At 45.3% G+C, this 27745-nt stretch overlaps 1 protein-coding gene across 8 annotated transcripts in view; it reads right to left on the bottom strand.

The window, feature by feature from the left end:
* Positions 1–26288, bottom strand: part of RNF152 (ring finger protein 152) — a 78922-nt gene extending 52634 nt beyond the window's left edge. For 2 of the 8 annotated variants that reach the window (XM_019657699.1, XM_019657696.1), the window contains exon 1: positions 25796–26015. The gene's annotated coding sequence lies outside the window, so the exon portion shown is untranslated. Of the gene's footprint in view, positions 1–3123; positions 4117–14736; positions 14813–20315; positions 20510–24480; positions 24605–25795; positions 26016–26219 lie in introns of those variants that run through there. The other 6 variants (XR_002125632.1, XR_002125633.1, XR_002125634.1 and 3 more) reach the window with 6 other exon arrangements.
* Positions 26289–27745: the final 1457 nt, after the last annotated feature.

The raw sequence follows: 27745 nt of genomic DNA, 5'->3' as shown, positions 1-27745 counted from the left end.
GTGCCGTGTGAGCTGGTGCACTGTCGTGATGCAAGAGCCATGAATTGTTGACGAAAAGTTCAGGTCGTCTAGCTTTTTCACGCAGCCTTTTCAGCACTTCCAAATAGTAAACTTGGTGAACTGTTTGTCCGGTTGGTACAAATTCATAACAAATAATCCCTCTGATATCAAAAAGCTAGCAATATTGGTGCAACAAGTTTGCGAACTTAATTGTCAGACTGCGGATGTTAAGTCCTAAGCCCCTCTACTTCAGAATGTGGCCTTGTGGGGAAGTAGGATTGTTGCACATGCAATTAGTTAAGATGAGGTCATAGTGGATGGGGCGGGGGAGGGGCTTAATCTAACATGATTTGTGTCCTTAAGAAGAAGAGAAGTGACACCTGAGGATAGAAGGCCATGTGATGACAGGCAGAGATCAGAGCGCTGCATCTATGAGCCAAGGATGGCCAGCAAGACCAGAAGCAGGAAGAGGCAAGGAAGGATTTTCCCGTATAGATTTCAGAGGGAGTGTGACCCTGCTGGTGCTGGAATTCAGGTTTCCCACCTTCAGAACTGAGAAAGAATGCATTTCTGTTGTTTTGAGCCACCCAATTTGTGGTACTTTGTTAGGGAAGCCCTAGGACGTTAATACAAGGGGGAAACGAACAGCTCAGGAATCATAAAGAAAAAACTCTTGATTTAGAAGCAGCACGGATTAGGAAAGAGAAAACGCATGTCTCCTCTCAAAATGTCTTTCACAGCATGGCACCTGCCTTGATGGACCGGAGGTAAGAAGACAAGGCCCTAAGTCCCTCTTGGAAACCACACGGCCCTTCCACAACCGTCACCCTGCACTTTCAGAGAGTGAGAGGTTGAAGCATCCACAGATTCATGTCCTACAACCTCTGATGACCGAATGAACCCCTTCCACATTTGATAAGGGGGAAGAAGGCAGGGGCAGCATGGGGTGGCAGGTATCCCAGGGGAGAATAAAATTAAAAGGCTTACGCTGGAAAGCACGGAAGACAAGAAACTTGGGTGAGGGGTTCTCATTCTAATCAGCTGCCTTGTCCATGCATTTTCATCTTTCCCATCTAGAAAATACCCAGTCACTGGTCACCAAGAAAACTTGATTTCATTTTTCATGCCCCCCAAAACCTGCTGCCAAGATGTTGGGCGCATATGTACACCCCAATACCTACCACTGACCGCTCTGGGAAATTAATCTACAAAATGATGTTCCACGTTTTGTCAGCTTGAAAATATTAAACACCACTGAAAAAAATTTTTCAGATTTAAATGTCTACTTATTTCAAAATGAATTAGTAGTTCTCTGGGTTTCATAATGTTTAATTCATTAATGATAACTACAGCTCGAAAATCTGAAAGGAAATTGCTTCCAGGCTAAAATTAAATGTGAAACGCTAAGCAGTGATTCATGGCTGTTCCTATCTAAAGTGCTAATCCATGTGACAAACCTGGTTGGCAGCACACACACACACAAAAGTAATACTGTTTCCCCCACTGCTGAATTGTTCTGCAAACTGACTACACCCAAGTCCCATATAATCCCTGGTGAGCAGCCTCCATTGCATTGTGGAATTTAGTACTTAGAGTCTCTCTTGCCTCAGAAAAGTTCATTATGGACTAATACGTTTGTGCCTCAGAATAGAGTTTCCTCAACATTAGAGTTTAAACATACAGTCGAACAGATTGCCAAGGAAACTCATTTTAAATGGAAGGCAAACATCCCCATGATATCTGTCCATACCTCCCCAAAGAAACCTGCGTGAAACTCGAAAAATGGCCATTTTCTTTTAACACTAAAAGAGGCTAGCCAGCTGAGGTTCAATTTCCTATCTCTGTTAGCACCAGAGTAACATGTTATCCAAAAGACAAGATCATATAACGTTTCTGAAGTTTCATCAAGCCCTGGTTATTCTGTCTCGCACCATTTCTCGTACGTCTGTTCCTACAACCACCCTTGGCTAGTGCAAAATCAGACAGGGATGTGCCTGTCTATGTACCCCGACCCCTAAAGCTCAGAGGACCCTGTGTTCCACAGGGCACACCTCACCGCGAAATGCTGCTGGCCAGACCACCACAAAAGCCCTGCACACCAGGTCCCTCGTTGCCAGCCTCTCCCTCACACCAACCATCCCGTGAACGGCTCCTAAGTGGCAAGTTCTATCCCCACTGGGCCCCCAGAATGCTGCTCCATGCTGGGGCTTTACATATGGTGATGCCTTCATCCTTGGGACAACTCAGGGAAGGTGTCCCCATCATCTTTAATTGCAGAGCAAGAGATGGCAGCAAAGACATTCAAAACACTTGCTCAAGTTACAGAGCAATGGATTCTCATGCACATTTCCTGCCCAATTTCTCAGGCCTTGAACCATCAGATGATGCCACACCACAGCTTCGAGGATTCTGCTCACTTCTCATTACCAACGGAGTGGGGTTCACATGCCCAGCAGGGTCTGTGGGTCCTCTGGTGATTGGCTTACATTTCCATCTGACCCACACTCTGTACTCCATCCACCCGCGCCCCCCTCCCCCTCCAGCTTTTCCAAACATGGGGCACACACCATTCCCTCTGTCTTTTCTCCCGGAGGGCTTCTCGGCACCCTTAGGAGTCTCCTCTCCCAGCCTGAAGCTCCTTCGGTGCCACATTTATCCCTTTGGTCCGTCATTCCCTCCTTTCTACTGAGACTAGAGGTGTTCGTGCATCTTCCCCTCGAGACCATGACCTTCTCCAAGGCAACAGCTCCGGCTTTCCTACCACTTGCCCATGTCCCCACAGCCCAGCAGGGCCTTGGTGAGATGGTCCGTAACCTTTGGAACTAATGGCAAAGCAGTAGTGACACTTTAAAAAGCAAGAATAAAACCAAACAACAGGCTTGAGGGACTTGTCCCAAACTGGCTCAGCTGGGTCCCTTAAGAGTGGGGATGAGAAGACAGAAAGGGTTTATGCGCACTTTTTAAAAGCCCTGCCTGTTGGGGATTTTTTTCTTCCACCAAGCACTCAGATGTCACAATCCCAGGAGGCGGAGAACACCTAGGTATCTGCTCACTCGCTAATGGGTTTATGAAGCAAACCTGTTTTGGATTTTAAATCCGCCAGAGATGATCCCCAGAGATGATCCTCAGAGCGGGAACTCAAGAGTGACCCATGCATTACAAAAGCAAGGAGATGACAAAACGAATCCACAAGTCACACTGGCTTTTATTGGTGTTTCCTGGCAGCAGGAGGGGAAGCAAAGAGAGATTTGAAAGAAGTTCTTTTTATCTTTTTTTAATTTTAAGGAGGGTGTGTACTCACTCCCTGTAGCTCTTCTGTGGACCCTGCTGCAAGGTGAGCAGGCTGGACTCCCCACGGCACCATCCAGGCATGCATTCCTGACCGCGAGCGCAGCATCAATAAATCCTGACACCAACAGCAGTGCCGCACAAAAACAACTGTAACTCATGGTAATTACTTAAAATGTAAAATAATGCTCCTTAATCCCATAAAATGGCTATAGATGTCCAGTGTGTGCAAATTCTCAGAGGAACTCTGCGGTACCATAAAAATACACAAAACGGAACCCAAAAAATACAGCTCTACTCTTATGTAAATTTAACCTTAAACTAATTCGCTGGCTGAAATAAACAATATATTAAACCAATTTTGCTCACCTTCTGAGAACTTAACGAGCCCCAGGGGGCAGTTTGGATGCCCAGGCCTCTTCCAGGCAGAGTCCCGGTGAGGAGTGGGCCGGCGCGCCCATCTCTCCCCACCCTCCTCGCAGCAGCAGCACCGGCCTTCAGAACAAGCTGCGGACTACAGTGGCTGACCTTCAAAATGCTGTTGAAGGCTTACAGTACATAACTGTGTTATGTTCGGGGCTGTTCCTCCCAGAAAGAAAGCATCTAAAAAATGTTTTCCAATATTTCTTTTTTTTCCTCCCAGTCTATTCAATGTCTCCGAGCAGCCACACCTGCTCCATGTCAGCTCAGAGACCCCAGGGTGGAGGTACGTCCAGCCGGTCGCCTTTAGTTGACCCTGTAGGCGACTCGCTGCACCGGACCCCCAGAAAGGCCACTTCAGGTCACGAGGATCGGGACAAACTTTGGAAGCAACTTCGAAGTCTTCCACTAAATGAATGAAAAGCATAAATCAGTGTGTTGCCCTGTAGCTATGTGGAGGAATAATGCAGAGCAGAAAAGTGTGTAGGAAAATAGGAACAGGCGTTACCAAGGCCACTTCATGAAAAGGCCAGCGACGTACAGGATTCTTCACACGGGCCTGAAAATCAATTGATCATGAATTGCCTATACTGGCGTTTCAAAGGGTTCCCGCCACTTTAATAATTACATAGAAGAACTACAATGTATTCATCATTTGTAAGGACACGGGTCTTTCACAAGCATTTGAGGGTCTTAGAAAAGAATTTTAGAGTGTTCTAACATTTTGCGAGTAATCCTGTTCGTTCTGTATCCTAAGTTCTCCGTTTCTTTGTTAGTAGGACTAGGTGAAGCCAACCGCAGCCTTAACCATTTCAATAACACAAAATTCTAAGTAGTGAAATCCATACAAACGGGAAATTTCTATCGACAAATTTCAACTGCTAACTATACAAGCAACAATGATATAAAGACAAAAAAAACCCCACAAAACACGAGCACGTTTATATAAGCAGATGGTTTAGACAGGAGCCCCTGAACGTGCCGGTATCATCAGGCTTCCCTGTAAGCGTTTGTATTTTTCTATATAGACGTACACATTGAGCTTGTTCACTCTTAATTCAATCCAGGAAGGAAAAGCTGAGCAAGTCCACAGACGCAAGGTAAGCATCACCACATTATCTTGTCAAATCAGAATCTTTCCATTTCTCCCAAACCTCCCCGCCTCTTGACAAGAAATGATTTGAAAAATATGGAAATATTATTTTCCTGGACCCCCATTTAACACCAATCCCCTGCTGTCAGGAGTATAAAGGGACTGGAGCGGGTTGGGGCGTAGAAAACACACGAAGCCTTCGGTAGCCAAATTTCACTGCAGGCATGACGTGGCCTATGCACTCCAAAGAGAAACAGGCGTTACTGATCAGAGAGAGTGTCTGAAGATGGGATTTGTTATTGCAAATACACACAAGCATGGCATTTAAAAAAAATCTTCATGTCATGGGGCCGGCCAAGTGGCTCAGTTGGTTAAGAGCTCGCTCAAGAGTTTGAGCTCTGAGCAACAGCGGTTCGAGTCCGGCCCGAGCTGAGCAGCCGCTGAGCTGCCAACAGGTGGCAGGATGGCTCAGCTTAAAAATAAATAAATAAATAAAATAAACAAACAAACAAAAAATCTTCATGTCATACATTTCGTCTCCTTGTCTCCCATGTAGCTTTTTGGTTCCAAACACTCTTGTCTGCTCTGGTTTCCTTCCACCCAAGGAAAAAAGGGTGGAGACCACACCTGCCTTTCCGGTTCCCACCATCTGTCCCCTCATCCCTGGGTCCATCACAGCTGACTTGCTCCCCTTGAGAAAATCCCTGCCAACTCCATTGCTCTGACATCCAGTCCAGCGCTTGTGTCTTGGCCAAGTACAACCCCAAACCCCACTCGCTTCAGGTTTTGCTTCAGGACATCACTGCTCTCTCTCTCTCTCTCTCTCTCTCTCTCTCTCTTTTTTAAGGATGTGGAAAGAAGACGAGTTCTTTTAAGATAAACCAAGAAAGAAAAATGATCAAAGTCCTATTTTCCCACCAGTGTGTTTGTAGACCTCGCTTCTTCAGAGTCAAGAAAAGGAGAAGTGAAGGCAGGGTAAGGGCGGGGCTCCAATGCAGGCAAACGGCCCAGTTTACAGCACGAGCGCCGTCTTCCTGTGTATGGAAGACGTTTTTGATGCTCATCCTGCTCCTCTCACCACCCAACCCCAAATCTCAGCAGAACCTAGAAAATGTTACCACTTGTGCTTTTCTTTTTCACATTCCCTCTCTCAGACTCTCCCCTGCCCCCACCACCCCGTCCCCCATCTGTACCTGCTCCCCTGAGGGAATGGCAGATACAGGATTCAAATGATTAGCATTATGGGTGTGAATGTGTTAACTTTCACAAGGACACCTGCATTTTAGCAAAGGACTCTTGGACATAAAGCCCTAAAGGAAAACGAGAAAGGAGCTAATTGATGCTGAATTGTCTATATACCAGCTTCGGATCTCAGGCCCACCATTTAAGTTCTCTGGGGCTGTCTCTGGTTCCTACCTCAGATTACTGCTCTGAGACTTAAATGATCTAACATATGCACAATACTTAAAACAGCACCTGGCACCTCGCGAGGGCTCCATGCGCAACAGTTGTCATTATTAACCTTCACTGTGACCTCCCGAGATAGGTACTGCGGGTCTCATCTTAAATGAGGTCATTTGCTCGGGAGTGACTTGCTCAGGAGCACAAGGCTGAAAAATAAGTAGCAGAGTAGGGACATAGCCCTCAGTCTACCAAGTGACCACAATTCCGGCTGTTTTCACACCACAAGGGATGAATCTCTAATGGTAAAACCATGATCTCACCCTGCGGGGTGAGATCACATGGAAGGGGTCCAGTGGTATGCCAATGGCGTACTAGCAGAAGGGAAGGCTGGAGTGGGCACAGAGTGAGTGATTCCTGGAGCATGACGGGGTTGAAAAGCTGGCATGTTCTACCCACCTCTGAACTGCAGAGATCCTGGACTATCAATTCACCTCATCTAGTCTTAGGTTTTCCTGACTATAAAATGGGAACAACTTACTTGGGACATGGCAAGCTCCTGACACCTAGAAATATTCATGGCAAAAGCTAAAACCTCTTGCAAGGGCGGCTCCAAAAACGGACTCTGCAGTAAGGAGGGCGGCAAACCTGGTGATGTAAGTTACTTTCAACACTAGACATGGAGACTTCACAGGACATGCTAGAGAGTAACAAAGTTTATTGAAAAATAAACAACTATCAGAGCCAAAAATATTGCTCATGACCTTGTCTTGTTAAAAACTCTGAATTAACTCTGGGCAGTCTAATTTTTAATCTCCAAAATTTTCCTGAAAACGCACCCGTTTCCATTATATATACTACAACTCCATAATTGGGCCTCCTTCCTTTCTGGCTTGTCCTACATTTGAAAAGTATTCGCTATTCTACTGAAGCTGACATCCCTCAAAATAACCTCAGTATTCTATACTTACACAATTATGTCATGGATCTAATCACTACCATCATGATTTCAGCAGCTATTTGTTGCACTATAATTTCCAGATGAATTTCTGGTGTGGAAACAACATAGGCACAATAAGATAATTAATTACAACTCTATTGTGACTAGAGCACAGAGTGAGTGAAATTAAAACTAACATTTTTAGTATTTCATTTTTAATACCATGTTCATCTTTGTAGCCAGAGATTAATTACTATACAGATGCTTATTATTAGTATATTTTGTTTCTGATAGAAGCTTCTTATCCTTGTGTGTGTATGTGTGTGTGTGTGTGTGTGTGTGTGTGTGTGTGTGTCTGTGTGTACACTTTTCAACAACTATTTCTGCAAAGTCTGAAAGCCTGCTGTACTGGAATGAGCTGACAGATCCATGCTACTATGGGTCAGATTTGGGGGTTCCATCCTGGTTTTGCCACTCGGCAGCATAACCCTAAGCAAGCTCCTAAGCATCTCTGTGCCTCAGTTTGGTCATCCAAAAAATGGGAATAAAAACAGAACCTACTCCTAAATTATTCTGCGAGTTAAATTGGGTAACTTACATAGAGCTGCACAAAACGCTTTGGATTTACTTACTGCCAAGTCCACATTAGCAATTATTGCTTTAACTTATAAACTCAGTTCAAAGATATTCAATGTTTCAATTTTTACTCAATTTTACAATCTCATACTTAAAAAAGGGGAGGCCTCATATCTGACAGTGGTGGGGCTCCCATCACCGTTTGCTTCTTTTTCTGACAACATACTAACAACTCTGATTATTCAAAGGTCAGTTATGAGCATCAGTCCCCCCAACACATTCTCTGAAGGAATTCTTTCTCCATAAACCATAAAGAAAGTGGACTTGTTTTCTTAGAAAATGGAACGGGCCAGAGCAGACACAGCAGATTCTAACTAATTGGTACTAACTACTAGGGGTCTTTTGAGGCTGACAGAACTGGGTTTATATTAGTAAACAAACCTCATGGAAGGAAGATGACAGCCACTGCACTCCCCAAGCATTTTCCTAATCTGCCTTCATCAGCACAGTTTCATTCTGTTTATTCACGACCATTCCTCATACCGTACTAAGTGAATTTTGTCTGATGAACTTAATTTCAGAAATACAAAAGCCAATCTTAGGTTTCCACTACTGCTTTACCCATTTGGGCTCTGGGCCTATTTGGGTTCCTGAAAACTTACCCCCAACATCTTCCAAGAAACCCAATGCAAAACTCAGGGCAGTTTGCCCCCAAATGATCTCCTTGCTGCCAGTCTCACAGCACATTAACTGACCGAAGAGGAGAATCCACCAAGATAGTCAATATGTCTTCTGAATAGTAGACAAATACAAAGTAAGCCCATGATGATAACCAATATACTATACTTCTGACTACAGGTACAAGGTTCAGCTACCAAGATGCTGTGCCCCCAAAGAGAAGAAAACGTCCTAATGATACAGTCCTTAACCGGTCAGTAGCATGGAGATAGCATAATCAAAATAGTGCAGGGGATAAAAAAAAAAAAGCATAAGATCACTGTAGTCTTTAAGGAGATGAAGAACCAGTTAGAGTCATAAGCTAACAATATTTACTGGTGACAAGTCTAATCAGTGGGGTACCTGGGATGTGAGGCAGGGAGAGCCCCCAGAGACCCACATCCATCATGGGTCAGCAGCTGGCCATGCCCAGGATCTACAGTAAGATCTGTGCTAAGATCTACAGGAAGGCAGCAAAGGTCATTTTCAGCTGCGATCATCTATGATTCAGGGGTGGGATTTAAGTAGGGTATCGAAGGAAGAGTTAGGATTCAAACAGAAGGACGGAGGGAGAAAGAGAACCAGGCATCACAAAGGAGTCCATGAGGGGAAGGCAGGCCAGTCCCCAGCGTATCTAGGGGACCGATGAATTAGCAGCCGGTTCAGATGAGCAGAGGGTCTTCCAACCAGATGCCCAATATTCCAGGGAGGGTCCCCTATGGACTATTCCTCACACACAGTCTGTAAAACATTTTAAATATTTTAAATCTAGGAGAAATCATAATCAATTGGGGTGATAATAAATACAAATTGAGCTATACCATTACATGAAGTCACCTGATCACTTTTAGTTTTCCATACATGCAAGTGACCTCTGCTCCAGAAAACAATTTTTTTTTCTTTGTTCCTACCATCCTTTCGGCCTACGTCCTTTCAACAGCCAGCTCTCTAGAGAGGCTCTCTCCCCCACTTGGCAACGTGGTTCCACCTCAGACTCCTAATGACCATCTGGAAGTGGATTACTCTTGAAGGCACAGCACAGCTGACCTCTCAGCTAAACACCATTTCCAGAGTGAACTCTAGATTTCTCCCAAATCGTGTCTTTCACATGCAATTGTATATTTGTGACCATTATTCACCCAGGACCTCTGACCTGAAAACCTGTCTACTTCCCACCTCGCATTTGATCAGTCTCCAAAATTCTATTAATTTTATCCCTGAACTGTCTCTTGCACCCACGCATCTTTTCCAGTCCTGTCGCCTTCCCCTGGGGTTCGGGTCTTTGCTGTTTCTTCTCTGGACTTCACCTGGTCTCCCCCACCTTTGTCCTTTCCTGCTCCAATCCAAGCTGCCAGGTTAAGCTTCTGAAAGTGCAGCTTCCTACCCGCATCCTTCCCAGCCTCCAAACCATCAATGGCTTCCTGCCAGATAAATCCCGAAGTCCCCATTCCCGCCAACCTTTCTAATCCCTTTCCTCCTGGTCTGGCTCACAGCTCCACACCCCAATCACAGTGCATTATCTGTAGTCCTGAAGACAAGACCCACCCCTCCTAACCGCCTTGCTGCCCCTGGAATGCCACGCCACCTGCCCACATGTCCAGATCACTGCATAACCGTCAAATGCAACTTCTCCCATGAAGCCATTCTATAACCTCTGGCAAGAAGTCACCTTCCCCCCTCTGAACTCTAACAGTGCATCATCCAATACCACCTGGCATTTGGGTTCCTTGTGGTACATGTGTTCCTACCCCTTCAGGGGTAACCACCTCAAGGGACATCTCTGTATGAAAATAATCAAGCCCACGTTGTATGTTAGGACTTTCTTACAAGAAAGCATTGTGCCGAGCGTTATGGAAGGCATAAGAGAACAGCTGACAGCTAAATGAGGAAATTATGTCCAGCCCATGCAAAAATAAAGCAATAACACCAATAACTTTTTATTCATTGTATACAGATGTTAGCTGAAGTCATGAAAAAACAGGACATCTCAGAGACAGTGAGTTTCCTGAACAGAATGAAAAATCCGAGGCAGCATACCACAGTGGCTTATAGCATAAACTCAGAGTGGTGTGGGGCTGGGTTCTAATCCCAGCTCTTTTTTACCCACTTTGTGACTGTGGGCAAGTCAGTTAGCCTGTGTGCCTCAATTTCTCATAAATAAATTAAAATAGAGCTATTAGTACCTTCCCATAAAACCGTGTGAGAATTATATACATACTATATGTAAAACACTTAGACCTTGGCACATAATTAGTGCCATTGTTAGCTAGTCATATTACCATTGTGAAAATCTATTATGTGGAACAAAAGAAAAAAAACCCCACAAGAATCAGATATTTGGTAGTTAGGATGCCTATCAGGATTTTACTAGAAAGAGAGACGTCACCATCTTAAAATTGTCAATCCAAATTTGCTCCATTTCCTGACAGGGATCCTTGGAGTGACAGACAGGTAGGGTGAAATTCACTGGGGGGTGGCTCTTTGCACAAAGGAACGGGGCAGGCTCCAAGACCACTGAATCAAACACAAAGCTTTCCGCCATCAAAGTGCTCGCCCACAAACAGCCATTGTTTCCCACAAACAACGCCGCGATTGTCATCCAGACGGGTGCCAAGGGAAGCTGTTTGACTTACGCATTTTGGTCAGTGGTTCTGCGTAGACACAACCACAAGTACAATTAATTGCTGCTAAAGAAATCTAGAACTATGCACTGAATTTAGTCTGATAGGCAAGGTTTTGAGTTCAGCTGTTTTAAAGGGCGCTAATCCACAGCATTTGGCTGTACTAAGCATATATGAGTCCGTTTCAAAACCCATCACATCATACAGTGATTTATTTATTAATGGTGTGAGAAAAAACTGTGGCTGTAGGGTATCAACATCTGTCATTTTCCCCCAAAACTGTTCAAATGCATTAAACATAAATTGCCACAAATATCTCAACTTGTGTTGCAGACACATATCCATACACAGTAAACTGAAAACTGCTAGGACACTTGAGGTTTTATAACATTTACTAAAATTATTTATGGCTCAAAGCTGCTGGTTATGTCTGATTGATCAGAGTGGTAGAATAACAAACTCACAATGATCATCACCTTATTTTCTGATAAGATATAGAAATGATAAGAATTATGACAATAAGACTGATGCTACACAAGAACAAACCCCCCACAATCTGTCTCCTTTTCCAAGGTTGGAATCTGTTTTTACTCACTACTTAGAATACTTGCATGGCTGCTTCAGCAAGTTCTCTTCATCTCAAGGGTGAAAGAAGGTTAGGCTAGGTAGACTGACTGTCAAAATAAACACCCCCAAATCTCATTGGCCTAATGCAATAATGTCTTCATCTCTTGTTCACACTGCATTCCAGTGCAGCTTGGGAAAGGGGGTTCTGCTCCACATGGTCATTCAGGACCCGGGCTCCTTCCATCTTGTGGCTCCATCATATCCTAGGGCTTCACAGTTTTTTGCTACATTCCTACAGCTGGCCAGCACACCAGAAGGAGAGTGAGTGTGGAAATGGTACCCAACTTTTAACTACCTCTCATTTCCACACACATCCCATTGGTAAAAACCAGTCCTGTGACCCTACCTAGAAGCAGGAAGTAGTCTAGAACAGTGGCTGACAACTGGGAATGATTTTGACTCTTGGGGACATTTGGCAATGTCTAGAAACATGTTTGATTGTCACAGCTGGGTAACTGGCATCTATCTGATGGGTAGAGTCTAGGGATTCTACTAAACATCCCACCATGTACAGGACAGTCTCCCCAAGACAAAAAATTATCCAGCCCCAACCATATCACATGTCAATGTTCAGGTCTACCACCATTTTCCCCTAACATACACTCTAATTAATCCCAAAAAATCCATGATAACAATAGTTTATTCATTCATTTGTTCCTCCATTCATTCATTCATCCAAACTCCTAAATAAGAAAAAGTCCCTATAGTCAAAGAATTCACAATGGAGCAGGGCATCAACCATATACAGACCTATCATACACAGGGGTAAATGGGATTAAAAAAACCAAATAGGAAAATTAATTCTGCCTGAGAGTTGGAGGAGGGCCCATAGGGCAGGTGGAATGGGAAGGAAGTCTTGAAGGAAGCATATAGTACTCACAGTTTTCCATCAAGATGCTGCGGGGGTGGGTTTTGTTTTTCTTTTTTGGCGGGGGCGGCGTGGGTACGCAGGGATGGAGAAAAAGTGTTCCAGGAAATGGGAACTGCATGAACCAAGGGAAGGTAATACGGAAGGATATGATTCATTACACTTTCTGATATGGGGGAAAACAATAACTAGGAAAGGAGAGGTTGTAAAAGTGCTTTTTTGTTCAAACATATTTTTTAGTGGCATCTTCAGCTCTCAGCATCTGATCAAATGTTTCACACAGCTATGAGCTCGTACACTGGCTTTCAGTCAAGTGGTCCTTTAAGAAACATTTCACACCACCAGACTTCACAGAAACTTGTTAGCATTGGGCAAAACTGGGTAATAGCAGGAAATCTTGCTGCAAATTTCCCAACACAACTATTACCAACTCTTTCAAACAATATTGCCTCAATGTCAACATCAAATTGATTCAGGCAGGTGGTTGACCAAAATCGTCCATCTTTGTTCCCAAAGACAGGACCGCGTAGAAGTCAGATTTCTTCTTAAATTATGTTATACTGAACCCATTTTGTTTTTGTTTTTAAAGAGTTTCACCTCTTTCGATTCTTAATCCCAATTGTCAATGCAGCTCCCAGGCTGTGTGGTTAAACACCCAGACAGCCCGGGTCTGTCATATCCGAGCTCTGGCATAAACTCACCACATCACCTTGAACAAGTCACCTCACTTTCTAGGCTCAACTGCCTCCCAGATACCATGCTTAAAGCACTCAGCACTGCGCCTGAAGCATATAATGAGCACTATTATCTTTGTACTATAGTTAGCTCCCTCGCCCCCCAAAATTGTCATGAATTGTGGATTCTTACATAGTTTGGGAAAGAAAATATCTGAAAAAATTTCCATGTCATTTTGTAGAACAATATTAAGAACAATTTCAATTTGCTTTGGGCAAGATGTTTTTAATTAAGAAGCCAACGTCACCTTGTAAAACAACAGTTGTTCTTGACTTTGAAGCTAAAATTGAATTTCTAAAAAATACCATATTTCTACACAATAATTTACCCCCTTTATTCTCTTTACTCACTTTTCCTCATACTGTTGTCTCTCTCTCTCTCTCTCTCTCTCTCTCGCTCTCTCCTTTTCTTAATTTAATTGTGATCAGCTTTGGGAAAACAAAGTATATTTAGCTGTTAAGCACTATAGATTGTATCGAACGACGCCATCACCTAGCACTAAAGAACCTCATAAAAGGAAGAAATTTGTTTCTTTACAAGTCAGAATCTCAAAGGAGAAGTTAAATGAGGGAAGCAGACTCCAGAACCCAGAGGAGAGCTGGCATGTTCAGAGCCACTTCCTCCTACAGTGGGGCGAGAATTCCAGAAGCGATCAAGTCCTTTATTTCCAGGGTTTTAGCCTCAATTAAACCCCATTCACCTTCATTACAAGTGGACACAGAATCTAATGGTGTCGCCCTTTGCAATAAGTCAAAGGTAAGGAATAAAACAAAAGCTGAGGCAAACTAGAGGAACTAGGCTGAATCACATTTAGACTTCAAATTGGAGTGCCTCTCGGATCTACATGGAACTCTAAATTGTCTGGACAGCCCCTCTTTTTCAATTCCCATTGCAGACTAGTCTTGAGTCCAACAGAAAGTTCTTCTAAGCAGCACCTTCAAGAGTAGGTCTGGCATCTCTATGGACAGATAGGCTCCACGGATTAGGTGAAGTTAAGTCTGGGGTAAAGTCTGACCTGTTCTTTTAAACTTCTTAGTGAAAACATTTTCTGCTATAAGCCAACAAACTTCTTGTAGGGGAAATACAACTGGATTGCAATTCTCAAATACTTTATTTATTATTTTGTCATAAACCCAAAGTGTATGAATGATCAATTTTTGATAGACCTAACTCCAGTGTTGGAAAAAATTACTATGGACTCTGCAAAGAAACACTAACTCTTTGAACGAATATGTAGCATTTTGTATACAGAAATACAGGTAATTTATTAAATGAATTCTGCTGGCCTAAGAGTCCCCTTCCATAAACAAGCTAATCACCTTTCTCTTAGATGAAGTAATAGACCATGAAGAAATGTGGCTTATCAGGAACATAAATGGATATATCTTGGTATACATAATGATTACAGGGAAATCTGACTCAAAGGGTGACGTAGATGTCTAGCAATTACCTTCAGGAGCCGTGTGCATGGGGTTCACGGAGCAAGCTAATTACTGTTTCTGGAAATTTGCTGCAGGTCCAGCGTCCTAACATCCCCAGATAAACAGAAACAGAACACAAAGGGTTATTATTTGAGGCATCAGCTAAAGAAAAGAAAAATCAGTGACTCATCTAAGGGCCTTATCAGTTTCCATTGTGAAGGAGAAACAAATTTTCCTTCACCATCAAGGTTCTTCTGGCTGGTCTAATAATCAAATAGTAGACATGAGACAGATTAGCCAGAGAAAATAACCAAATTTAATATATACATATGTATGGGAACCCCACATACATTAGAGAGTCAGGGTCCCCATGTGCAAGAGCGGTTCAGAGATAGAAAGGGAACATGGGTATATAAGACAGCTTGAGCTAGGGATGAGGTAAGGTATTGGGTTGTCGGAAAAGTCATGACGTACTTTTTCTGTTTTTCGTTGCAAAAATGTGTCACGACTTTTCTGACAACCCAATATTTTGGGGGCTTCAAAGGGTCATTGCAGGATGATAAGAGCAGATGTTTAATAAATAAAAGTTTGTCCTGCCATACAGATAGGTCAAAAAAAGATTATCACTGATAAGCTTACTATGGCCAAGGCCCCTAATTCAAATTCTTCTAGGCAGTTAAAGGAAGGGGGTAGAAGTTTTGGGAGCTTTAAGCTAAAATTGCCCTTAGCTCAAAACAATCCACATATCACAGAAGAACATCTTGGGGTGACTGGCTCTGAACCCCCACACCATCAGTTGCACTAGTTAGAGCTTCAGAGAGAAGGAACTCTGAGACATCAGAGCCAGGGTTTCAGATATCTCCACTCAGTAGTATGCAATAGGGCCTGGTTCCTTTCCCAACTCCTGCTCAGCATTAACAGACTCATTAGGAATTCCCTCCTATATCTTTGGGAGGAAAGCACTGGGCACCATGTACACAAGCTCCTCCCCCGTCACAGTCTGTACTATGCTCCTGTTTGCAACATGGTCCAGAAGCATCTTAGCTGCCAAAAGACAAGGCGACTCATCTGCTAGCATCATGTGGTTCCACCAAGAAGAGGAAAACAGTCAAGAAGAGCATAAGCTCTTACACAAATACACTCTGGGTATCAGTGCGACAAGGAACCCAAAGCAGATCTAGAGTCACATATTCTCAAATTAGCTATTGAAGGCCCCAGACTGAAACCCTACGAAGATCAGGAACCCAGTATTCATGGAGTGCCTACTGTGTACCAAGCCCTGTGCAACAATCCTACCAGGCACAGCAAAAACCCCTGATTAAGTGAAATTTTTTAAAGATCTCATGAACTTTATATGTAAAGTGTATAGTCTGGTTTTCTTGCTTTTATTAAAGAGCTCTCTTCTTTAAAATAATAATAACCCCATTCCCAAAAGCAGATTCATAAATACAGCGACTGACAAAGCCACACTGCCTCCCCCACTCTCTCCTGCCCCTTGTCTTAGGGTGACTGTATATCTAACCGTGTAAGATGCCCACAGAGCCTGCTTCAGGGTTGCGCACGACAATCAGAGAACAAGGACAGAGCTCCTTAGTAGGGTGACCGACTTGCCCCAGCTCTCCTGGGATTGTTCTGGTTTGAAAACAGAAAACTCCTGCAACCCGGGTATCCTCTTAGTCCTGTACAAACTGCGTCAGTTGCTCACCCTACCCGCCAAGAAATCAGACCCAAGGAAAGACAGGTCCGTTACCGGGGGTCCTTCAGTTGCTGGAGAGGAGTGAGGCCACAGGAGAAAAAAAGGATGGTGTCCTTTAAGGAAGGCCCCGGTGCCCTGGGTCTGTCTCAGAACCTCCCGGCTTTCTCTGGCTTCCTCCCAAGAAGGCCTGTCATCTTAAACTCTGGGCCATTTAAGCAAAGCTTTCCGAACTCTCTCCAATGACAAGACTCTAACGACAATGACATACGAAAGAAATGCTCATATAAACGCCAAAGGCTGTAGTTATTTGGATGTGGTTATCTCTGTGACTAGTTTCAGAGCTGCTTCCGTTTAGACCAGCGGATCTCAACTTTCCTAATGCCGCGACCCCTTAATACAGTTCCTCATGTTGTAGTGACCCCCAACCATAAAATTATTTTCGTTGCTACTCTATAACTGTAATTTTGCTACTGTTATGAATCGCAATATAAATATCTTTTTGTTTTCTGATGGTCTTAGGCGACCCCTGTGAAAGGGTCGTTCGACCCCCAAAGGGGTAGCACCCTACAGGTTGAGAACCACTGGTTTAGACGATGACCATTCATTCTGAGATTTCCAGAATGACTGGTGGATGGTAGACGCTGAATAAAGTGGACATTAATCATAGTTGCCATTTATGCAGCGCTTATGATGGATAAAGCAACACTTCATGTAAATGATCTCACTCTGACAATAACTTGGTGGTGTTGATTGTCCCCCGTTTTCCAGATGAAGAATCCAAGGCTCAGCCAGATCTTATTTACTCAAGATTATTATGGCAGAGTTCACATTTGAACCCAAACCCATTTCACGTCAAAATTCTTTTAACCACTCAACTGAATTAGGATTCAGTAAGGTAGGGATATACGTGTGTGGTCAGGGATCAAGAATTGAGAAAGAAAAGTTAATCAGACACATTTCTTTTATTCTCTGCCCTTTTAGCTTTACCATCGTGCAAAGAGCAGAAAACCAAATTAATTATGAGCTAAGTTCACACATTAAGATATGGCAAGGCAGGGGTTTTAGTTAGAATTTTGCAGAATTATGCCCGGCCAACAGTATGCACTCAATATTTGAATAAACTTAATAAATACAATTGTATACCTAATATAGGGTTAAGTCATCAATGCTCAGTGTTCCAAAGGCTATTTTACCCACCACCACACGTAAAACGATGGATTTCTACCTTAGATTTCTGAAGTGTTAGTGTGATGGATAAGAGTGGATTGGGGGAGGGGAGGTACTTACCCCAGTTAAAAATGGCCCTCTACCTGCATGGTTGATTTAGCTGTTACTCAGTTAAAATGGTAGTAATCCTTAAGTCTCAGGCAACAAAGGGGCAAATTCTCTAAACAAAGTACAGAGATCTAGGCACAGGCTCTCCCACCACTTTTAATTTCATATCCAACCTGCAAGGAAACAATTTGCAAACCTACCCCAGAGCAATACAACTGCAAAAGAATATCATACTAAATACTTTATTTCTGAGACATTTATCTTAGCTCCATTCACTATTCATCAAGCTGAGAACATCATTTTAATGTATTCTAGGCCATTTTCTCCAAGCAGCTGAACACATTTCCTCTGTCTTAATAACACTATCCATAATGATCAAGCATTCTGAGTGGTAAAGAAGAGTTTCTATCGTGTGGATGAGTACTCCAAAATCAAGAGGTGAGGTAAACCAGATGTCTATCACGAAGACACTTAGAGCTGCAAGTTAATTATCCAGGGAGACGTGGTAGCCAGTTGTGGGCATTATCACCCACTCGTGTCAAACCCAAACAGTACAATCTGTTTCTTGAGATCGTGGGGTGGTCTGGGGCGGTGTAAAGTTCTAATGCTGCTTGCCGTATGTCACCAAGGAGAGAGTTTTTTGTTTTGTTATTGTTTTGGAAGAAGACGACAAATTCGGTTTAGAAAACAGACTGTCAATAAGAATTCATTTTGTTATAATGATGATCCCAGGTGCGTATGTTCGCCCCCACAACCATTGCTATGCACACTGCAGTCTGGCCACTCTAACTTCATTCAAGTCTTAATCATTATTAATGCAAGTAGGCAAAGCTGTTAAGAAGTTTCTCTTAACTTCATTTAAATCTACAGACCAAAACCATCTATAATTCTTTTACTGCAGTAGGTCAAAATCATCTATAATTCTCTTATCGCAGTAGGTCAAAATCATTTCTGTGCTGTCCTGACTGAGTATTCACTGAGCCCTTACTTTGTACAAACAAGGGGGGGGGGGAATACAAAATTGGGTTAAACTTCACCCAGTCTTTAAGGAACTTTCAAGGGACCTGAGATCCTGCTTGTCCCCATTGCTATATATTGACAGTTCACAGGCCCACTTGGGGGGAACTACCCTCTTCTCCCCCAGCTGAGTAATGGCGGTTAGAGCTCTGTTCACTGGGACTCCTGTGATATGTGGCTTGATGACAAAAGATATCCTGGGACATCTTTTCAATACACCTCCCTTTAGCTTGAGTGGGTTTCTGTTCTTTGCAATTAAACAGAAAGAAAAAGACATGTCCGTCTTAGGTGGTAACTAATACAAGACAATCTATGATGAGTGCCCTGTGAATGAATGAATGTTGAATGAAATAAAAGAAAGAAGTTGGGAGGCGTGAAGGGTTGCTAAGGACTGAAGTGATGAAGTTAATTGTTTAGAAGAGTTAACAGCTGAGTCCACCTTTAAATATGGAGTCTAGGGAAAGGATATTTTAGGCCACAGAATATTCCAAAATTAAGAAAAAGGCTATGTAAACCATTTTTGAGGAATAATGAGTGGGTTAACCATCCCAGCCAACAGGGCATTTTAAAGTCAGGCAGAGCAAAAGTCAAGGTTGAAAAGGAAGTCTAGGGTTAAGCTGGGGAAAACTTTACGCAATATGAGCTTCAACACAATCTGCCCACTCCCACTCCCCCGCCACACACACACACACACACACACACACACACACACACACACACACACACGAAAAACAGAAGCCACTGAAGGTTATTAAGCAAGAGAATGAACAATTACAACATCCTATGGTCCTAAAGGTGAGGATATATTGTAACACGGATTTGGGGTGGGAAAGCCAGGAGGTGAGGGTACCCACTCTAATAGCCCAGAGAGAAATAAGGTTCTCAGCTAGGATGTGGCATTGGGGATGAAAATGAAGGGAACTGTGGGAACTGTCACTAAGGAGGGACAGTTCATCTGTTAATAACCAGAATGCCAATATCAATAATAATGTTCCCTATTTCCACAGCAACTGTAACTGTCAAAGCTTTTACCAAAAACCTCATCAATTCTTGGAGAACCTCAGTGAGGAGGAGCGCATCTAGTGTGATTATCTGGATTTAGAAATGGGAACTAGGCCAGAAAAGTTACATTTCCTTGGTAGGTAAGAGCAAGATGGGGGTAGAAAGGCATAGAAAGAAAAACGGAAGCACAGGACACAGCATTTGTAGTTTGCATTTCTCTGGGACTTTCCCCTATCAGCGGCACATCCGCACTTCATTAATCCCCTTTTTCCATGAAGGTCTGATAGCCCAGGAAGCCCATGTGATGTTAGACTAAGTTTTATCACGCAGGATGCTTGCAGTGAGTTCAGTCTATGCAGGAATTAATAAATCAAGTGGCAATTTTCCTACTCATCACCCCCCTTCCCCATCCCCTCCCCCACCACACACACAACTCTACAAAAAAATGTACTCCAGGCCTCAGCAGCCACCCAGGGTCTAGGCCAGGAAATCAAGGCCTCAAGAACCACCCAGAGGAAACACAAGTCACATATACATGACTTGAGACCTTCGTCTTTAAATCTTACAATGACAGGAGGTCAACCAGAAGTAGAAAATCCTTCAACATAAAATACGTACTTCTTTTATCCAAATTGTGGTTTCCGTCATGAAGGCAGACCCCTGAAACACAGTGCAGTTTACAAAGCCACGAGGTGGGGGAGCAGGAAAAGCGACGCCTTCCTGCCTTCCTCCTTCCTGGCTTCTGCGACACTGTGATGGCCGGCGCCAGGAACCACATCTACTCCACAAGTGTCCTCTACCTGGTCGGCTGGCTTCATCATAGAAAGTGGTGGGGAGTCAGAGGTCAAACAAAATATAGAAACGTATTTTGGAACTTCCCAAATATATTTCAAGACTAGTGCCCACGGCTTAATTTCCCCTCTCAGGCTGTGCCTTGCTCTCTGCCCAGCCCAGGCATCCCGCACTGGCTCCTGGGGGCCAAAGAGGGGTGATTATCTGGTTCTCCCTGCTGGTTTCTTTGCTGCTTATCTCCCACTTCAGAACTTTTTGGATGCAATAATATTTTGTCACTCAAGAGAAGGCACTGCAGGGCGGCCTCTGTGTGCTTGGGCCAATACTCATGTCCTCGAGTCACTGGGACACAAGGGGCTAACAGTTTACCATGTCACCTGACTATGGAAAGATGTATTTATAAAGATGACTTCAACAAGGTGATTATTGAATCAGAGCAATACTATTTTGTTAAATTCCATGCTTAAGCTAAAAGTGCTCACCAAATCCTACAAATTCTAAGCCATGCATGCATTTATCACAACATGAACAAACGTATTTGAGTGGCCAGCACTTTCCAGAGCAGAATCGTTCTACAAGCCACCAACTGCTTAAGCCACAGCCCTTTGCAAATGCCTATTCCACAGCACTCAACTATTTTTAGGGAGAGTGTGGCCAGGAGGCCTTGGAAACTTACCGCCATCCTAGTTACCATGGTTGCTGATGGAAGCATGAATGCCCCAGACACGCTGGGTATTCTATTAGTCCTGTGACCAGAAAAAGCTTCTCACTCAAATTGCTTTTACCAAACATCAAAGTCACAAGCAGGAAACCCAGGCTATTCTGCACACATCCCTGCCTTCTCTAGGTCCTATCTGTCGCCCTGCAGTCCTTGCTGGGCGAGGCTACCTCCTGGGTGAGGCTAGGCCCATTGCCACTCTTTTCCTATCCTGGGCTGTTCCAAACAAGCTCAGGAAGTCTTAGACAGGAGGCAGATGGCGAGGGAAAGTCTGTAAGTAACACCTCTCTGTTACATAATGCTAGCACTGAGCCTCCTAGACCAGCCTGGGAAATAGCTCCTGGCCTAGCATTTCAGAATAAACAACTACTCAAAGCAGGTAAAAAGAGAGAAAACTGTAATTTTTTTACTCGAGGACCAGTGTATAGTCACATTCGTAAATATAACACCAATAGAACAGGAAGGAATAGGTCGGGGTGGGACCAGGTTCTTTAAGATATGTATCATTCATTCATTCAGTCGATACCGGTATAATACCTAATGCCTACGAAGCACTGAGCTGGGCCCAGTGGGAACACACTTCACAGCCTTGCCTGGGCCACCTCACTTGGGGAAGTCATCAGTGCTGCTCCCCGATATCCAGTTCTCCCTTTTCAGTACCAGAAATATTGAATTGTGGCTAAACGGAATCACACGACTAGTGCTGGCTGAAGCAATATTGGTCACTTCTGGGTCCGGTCATATTGCTAGAGCCAGATCCTCTAGGTTCCTTCTCAATGCTGCCGGGATCTCACGAGCACATGGAAGAACACGCCTCCATCCGTCTGGGTCCTTGAGTGACTATGATGAGCAGGGCCCACCTGCTCACCACGCTGGACACACAGCATGGGAAAGAAAAACGCTGTCTTCAGCCACTGAGATGTGGAGATTATTTGTTACTGTAGAATAATCCAACCTATCTTGCTGATACATCACTGTTTAAAACAAGAGAGGAACCTGCAAAACACTCCCCCCCCCCCGCATCTGTTTTCTAAATCAGATGATACAGAACAGCAGAATTTGTTTCAAAATTCGAGTGCTGCAGGGACCAAATGATACCTTGAAATGTGGAGGGTGCCAACATGCTAGGCGGGTTCAAACAACACTGAGGGGGGAGGGAGGGAAAACAGAATGACCTTTCAGCAATGGTGAAATCTAACCATTCATGTGGAATTCCGCTGAAGACTTGAAAGACTATGAAGAAAAGGTCACCTTCCAACAACAGGTCCAGTCATTAACAAAGTAGTGAGCTCCCCAAGGAAAGAGGCATTCGAGTAAAGGCCAAATGATCGTATGCTCCCTCCTCAGAAGTCCAATGCCGCTCTTTGTTACTCTCTCGAGCTTCCACTGAACTTAATTAGAATCAGGTCATCATTTCTCCATCGCCCCTCTAAGCTCCCTGAAGGTGGTTCATTTTTGTGTCTCCACACCCCCACCTCTTGGCCCTTATAACAAAGCCCAGTATAGGTCAGGTGCATGATAAACTGCCGAATGAATTACATGAATGTTGTAAAAACAGCTCTGGAAAGCAAAGGTTTGTTTAATAACCTCTAGGGCTCCCCCAACCTAAAGTTAAACTCATTACTGCTGACGTCTGGGGGTGGGGAGCTTTCACCTAAAAAAAATTATTAAAAAAAACACAAAACAGTTGAACATCAATACAACACTTTATTATGATTCCTGACTGTACACAATTTAAAACCACAATGAAACCTAACACTGCACTATGGCCATCTTTGTTCCTGGATGTGCGTTTACATGCGCAGGCAGCTGTTTTCCCATGTGGAATTGTGTGTGTGAAGTATTTATTTTTTTCTATTTAAAAAAAAACAAAACACACCACACCCTTTGTTTCCACTCCCTATTAGCCCATCCCGTGGTTTTTCTTCTTGAAGGAACACAGCACACACCCTGCATTATTGCTGACAGAAAATTACTTGTCCAGATACCTCTGTCTTAACAGCATTACAAATCTAATCTTTGCAAAGCCTTGGCCTTTGTTTCAGCTGGGACTAGATAACTCGCCTACTTCTAGTGATTCCTGCATGCTTTGAGAGCAGGATAAATGCCAGTGTCACTTATGTTTTTTGTTTAAAGTCACCTTTCAAAACAAAACTACCCTAGACAGAGGTGAGTGACAAATCTCTCAAGTTTTTTCATTTTATTTTTTTAAGGGATTTGAGAGGGGAAAGTGGTGAAGAGAGCATCTGCCACAGGCATTGCTGGTGCTACTGCTGCAGTGGGAGAGACAGCATCCGCGGAGCCTTGGTCCTCAGCAATCCCTCCTCCCTACAAGACAAACCTGGTGCATTTTTGCAACCGTTCTTATCCCCTGCCACTTGTGTAGGATGCCAGGACTCGGCCCTCTAGGAGGGAACGCTAACGCCAAGGTGTCCTGATACGTCTGAAGGTTACGTTTTCATTGAGCTCTATCACAATTAACCCCAGACCTGGTTAGGTTGACATCGAAACAGAACTATCCTTGGAAAGAAAAGAACAGGCCAGAGTTTTTGGAAAAGAACCAACAACCTAAAGATAAAATGCAGACTGAGAATCTAATGGTTCACAGCTATATAAATGGAAACTTGACTAAAGCTGCTTTCTGTATTCTCTTTCTGCTCCCCCAACAGCTCTCCCTTCTACTGCCCAGTAACTTACAGCTGGCATGTCCCTCTCCATATTGCAAACACTGTTACAAGGAAGGGATTGGGGTTGGGGGGGGGGGACATTATTTCATAAGAAAGTCACTACATTTGACCAGTGCCCTAATTGAACACTGGTCAAATTTATAATCAGTCTTACAATGAAAGCTTTTCAAAATTAAAAAAATAAAAATAAAAATCAACAACAAAAAAAACGCTATCCCACTTACAGACTGAAGCCAAAATATATTACTACAGATAAGAAAGCAGGCATATTTCCAAACCCCACAATTCAGACACAACTGCCTATGTATTGATTATATCAAAATTCTCATCAGAGGAAACCAGGTGGGATTTATACAACCCCAACCAAACGCACCCTGCTCTCAATGACTTCTTCCAAAGGAAGGTTTAAAGTCACAGGCAATTTCTTTCTCAGAACCAGGAGTTTCAGCAGCCCCCCGCTCCTCCTCCTCCACACAGATAAGGATGGAATGGTGATGTAGAAACCACCCAAACCGCCCCGTGCAAGCACTGTTGGCCCAAATGACCCAGAGACACGCGGGAGGCTGCCCAGATTATTGGGGGTTACCTGAATCTGTCACCGAGTCCCTTTCACCCCCTCCTGCGTGATGACATCAAGTGGAAATGGTATGCGTTTAGGAAGCAAGAGGCTGACAAGCAGGAAGCACAATTGAGCCTGAGCTTTGTTCAGCCTGCAGTGAAATACATGCAGTAAAGGGTTAGGTACGCGCAGCAGAGAGGAATCCAAGCTCCCTCCCGGCCAGCGGCGGTGGGGTGGGTGCACTGGGAAGGTGGGAGAAGGCGGCGGAGGTGTGGAGGGCTGGCGGGCCGCGGAGGGGGCGGAACGCTTCCTAATTGTCTCTACAGGATAAATAACCACCTCCCCCCACTCCTCTGCAGTCTCCCCCGCCCCCAAGTGCTCTGGTGGTAGCGCTTCTGCTAGCAATTGTGATCCCTCCGAAAGAAATACGAGAAGGCGGAGAATAACATCTTGGGTCAAACACACACTAGCAATATTTACTAGGTAAACCTGGTTATATGGGAATGCGGGGCGCCTCGTCACCAGCCCAGACACTCACACACACCAGAGCTGCATTCGCAGGCATCCTTCCTTCCTTCACCCCATCTGCCACCTCAAGTCATTGTCACTCTGTTTTGCCGATTTCTCTACTCTTTCCAAAACCGTGTCATGCTCCCCCGACCCACCCACACCCTAGGCAGGATCAGGGGACGCCGCTTCCCGAGCAGCGTCTCCCACGAGTCCAGCCTGCTTTGTCCTGCCACTGCCCTTCCAGGAACCAAGAGCCCAAGACGCGTGGGTCCGCACAAAAGACCCCCAACATCTGGCCCGCCTCTGCGCCCTCTCCTCCAGGGAGGGGCCCCTGGGCTGCAGAGGGGCGCGCGAGGGTAACTTCTGCCGCTGGGAAAGGCGCTCGACAAGGGGCTTTCGACCGGACCTGCACGGGTGTGTGCGGGGTGGGGGCGCAGCTTGGGCGCGCGCGCCCACGCGGCGCGGGCACGAGACGAGCAGCTCCTTAGGACCAGAGCTCCAGGGGGCATCTGAGGACTCAGCAGAGCCACCGACAGTGCCATCCCCCACCCCTTACCCGGTCCCAAGCCGCCAGCCCAACTCCACCAGCGCTCCCGAGAAACGCAACTACCTCCCTCGCGCTCCTGGGCCGCCCGCTGAGCCCCCGTCCCCAGGACCCCTGCGGCCCCACCACCCCCACCCACCCGCCAAAGCGTACCCCTTATACACCAGGCGGCGGCTCCCCTCTCCCGCTTCTCTGCTCGGATGGGGCCGCACACAAGCCCTTGGCGCCCCTCTCGCCGCCCGGGACCCAGAGGGGGCAGAGCAGAGAAACAAACCGAAACTCACTGACCTCTCTCGGCAGCGGGCTCGGGTGCTTCCTACAGAGGCGGCAGCATCGCGGGGTGGTCCCGCCGCGCCCGCCACCCCGCTCCGCCAGACCCGCGGTGCGGCTGCCGGGCGGGCGCGGGGAGCGCAGCGTCGGCGCCTGCAGCCCCAGCTCCCTGCTCCGCCCTTCGGGAGGCGCCCCACCTGCCCCGCCGCCCTCCGCGCTCTGGGCCGGACGCCGCGCCCAGCAGCCAGCGGGAGCTTTTGGTGTCACCGCCCAGACCAAGGCACCAAGGGGGGTGGGGGCGGGAGGCTGGGCTCCGCTCCCCGCGGCACCGCCCCTCCCCCGCGGCTCCACCTCCTCCAGTCCTCCCACCCCCACTTGTTCCAGACGTCGGTCTGTCAGTCTGGGATCTCACCCCCACCCCCAGGGGTGAGGAGCTGCCCACCTTCTCGCACGCGCTCCTTCGGCCTTGCCCTCAAGTGCCCAGCCTCGGCGGGAACCTCGATGTTCGTTTCCACGCGTACAAGTGGGAACGGAGCTGGAATCAGGTGTGAAAGGAGGCGGAGCTCAGCCGGCAGGAGGGCGTGGCGGAGGTGGAAGCCGAGGCCGGCGGGAACCAGTCTGCAGCTCCCAACTTGGGGACGGAGCAAGGGAGGAGTAGAGGTCGTCAGCCTTCCAGAAACTGCCCTGGATCAGCGTCACCGCAGATACTTTTTGGCTGACCCTTAAAGTTCACCTAATCCAGCCAGGACAGGTCCTGCTTTCGTGGACCGGACGCCCGGATGGATTCCCCCACTACCTGGCTCCCTCGGATGGGGTGCTGGTAATAGGGCAGCAGGGAGGTGCAAGTCTTGAGGGTTCTATGGCAGCGTAAACCACCAGACCTCGGGCCCACCGTATTCTCCACCTTAAAACCTAACTCATACCTAAGGGGACGTGCTTAGAATGTCTAGTTCCCCCCAAGAAAATATAAAGTCATGGTCTCTTGCTGCTGGCGTTAACTGCAAAATAGGAGAACAGAGGAAGGAGGTTGCTGGCAGAGGATGGTGTCCATGCTCTCTAGTGCTTTTTGAAAGAGTTTCTACGCAGAATGAAGATCCAAAACTCAATTCTACAGCTCTGGTAAAGTGAAGCCAACTTCACTGCCGCTCCAGCACCAGGTTCAACGGAGTGTTCCCTTAGTCATCCAATGGAGGGGTGTGTGCACCCTTTCCCAGGTGTCAGAATGGGGCTGTCTTTATGTCCCCCAGTCTTATCCAAAAGGAAAGAACTGCCATTCTTACCTCTCCCAATAATAGCTCATGGAAGTGCCTCTGCCAAGATGATGAAAAGGAAACCTGATGAACCAAAGGGGGCTTTCTCTGTGTGACCTACTAAGATTCACAATGTACTCAACTGACTATCCTTGTCTTGTCCCACAAATGAAACTTGTTAATGGTGTTTCCAAATGCAGTGTCACTCAGCACATACAGAAATTGGTCACCAGGAGACAGATGAAGCTTGATAAGGGTCACACCTCTCCAGGGTTTCAATGACAGCATTCACCTGACTAACCCATGTGCTTTTGTTTCCTGAATTTATATCCTCTACTGTACACTTGGCAGGAATGAAAGCTCCATGTGTTTTAAAAGCCTATGGTATTCTTGGAGGAAACGGCTTCAAGAGTCTTTATTTTCGGCCTCAACCTTAGGGCAGAAAAAAACATTTTTCTTTTATTTCAATGAGAAGCTACGGAGAGTACTGAAAACACTGATGTTGGCTGGGAACTTAGAATAGGATGGTGAGTTACAACAACCCAAGATTTTCCTAGGTAAATTTAGCCCAGAAATATTATGCTTATACAAGAGTGACTTTAAAGACTACTTTTAAGAAGCTAATTTCAGGGATCAGTAATTATTTCAAAATGTTTAAACTCTTTTTTTTATTCAGCTGCTTTCAAAGCAGTTCTTCGGGAGGATTCAAGCGTTCAGC

Source organism: Hipposideros armiger, unplaced genomic scaffold (assembly GCF_001890085.2).
Source record: "Hipposideros armiger isolate ML-2016 unplaced genomic scaffold, ASM189008v1 scaffold_278, whole genome shotgun sequence".
NCBI lineage: Eukaryota > Metazoa > Chordata > Mammalia > Chiroptera > Hipposideridae > Hipposideros > Hipposideros armiger.
The sequence above is the reverse complement of the archived record's forward strand: the minus strand, read 5'-3'. Positions and strand labels throughout refer to the sequence as shown.